This window comes from Cebus imitator, unplaced genomic scaffold (genome assembly GCF_001604975.1).
Source record: "Cebus imitator isolate Cc_AM_T3 unplaced genomic scaffold, Cebus_imitator-1.0 Scaffold265, whole genome shotgun sequence".
Classification (NCBI taxonomy): Eukaryota; Metazoa; Chordata; class Mammalia; order Primates; family Cebidae; genus Cebus; species Cebus imitator.
In genome coordinates this window covers 1322291-1323394 of record NW_016107580.1, presented here as the reverse complement: position 1 = coordinate 1323394, position 1104 = coordinate 1322291, and the positions used below count along the sequence as shown (strand labels likewise).

The following is a 1104-nucleotide window of genomic DNA, read 5'->3' as shown; positions in this document are numbered from 1 at the left end:
CTTCAAGGCAAAGGAAATCTTCAGAAAAGTCACACCATAGACATGCAGGCCCCTGGGAAACAGTGGTCAGGCTCTTATAGAGATAAGCTCATGGAAAGACACACAGAGGCCTCCCTTCACATGGCACCTCTAGCAAGCGCATCTGTATCCAATGGCCCATTGCCATTTCAACCTTCTACAGAGATTTCCCCTGGCTCCTCTTCTTTCTGGCCAAGTTTAAATTTCTGAGCAGGTAGATGTGCTGGCTAGACAGTCATCTCCTCTCTGCAAGTTGAGTCACAGGAGTCCTTCCTGGCAGGAGGGGAGCACCCCCTCAGCAAGAACTTGGGATGACCAGGCAGTGACTTCCTTGTGCAGATACATTTTTCCCCTGAACAGCCTGGGTGTGTCTGATACAACTGCTAGGAGCCAGGACCAGGGAAAGCAAGTGAGCCCTTCCTCCATCCTGCCCTAGAGGCCTGTTTTGATCATGCAATCTGCTCTCCTCTCTTTCCTGTTGAGATAGAAGAGAACAGGATTCATCTACTTAATCTTTGATTAGAGAATTATTTGAAAGGTAAAACTGTGCTCACTTCAGCAGCACATACAGTAAAAAATTGAAATGATATAGAGAAGATTAGCATGACCCCTGTGCAAGGATGACATGCAAATTCGTGAAGCCTTCCATACTTAAAAAAAATAAAAATAAAGAAGAAAATAAATAAGGCGGTAGATTAATAGCAGGGAATAACTGTAGGTGTGCACCACCATGCACCTATAGTTATGTCTCTAACAGGTAGGTACGTAACTCTGATATTAGAACTAGGGAGAAAAAATGGTCTGAGAAAAACAAAAAAAAGTCCTAATTTTGGAAGAACAAGATCGGAGAAAATAATTTTTATTTACCCTGTATATTTATTTTAGTGTGATATTTCCTGTTCTGGAGTACTAACTGTGGACAACGTTATATCTGAGGCAAGAAAGTAGTGAGAACTGAGAGCCCATTCAAAGAATTGCAAAAACCACAGCAATGGACGATATTAACATATTTCACATTCTAGACCGTGTGATGGCACTGCTACCACCTATTCTCCTGCATGTATGTCTCCTGTGCCTCTATTCCAT

General features: G+C 42.6%; 1 non-coding gene across 1 annotated transcript; it reads left to right on the top strand.

The window, feature by feature from the left end:
- Positions 1 to 564: 564 nt before the first annotated feature.
- Positions 565 to 673, top strand: LOC119467197. Its single transcript, XR_005195729.1, has one exon. It is a non-coding gene; the product is annotated as a U6 spliceosomal RNA (small nuclear RNA).
- The last annotated feature ends 431 nt before the right edge of the window (positions 674 to 1104 follow it).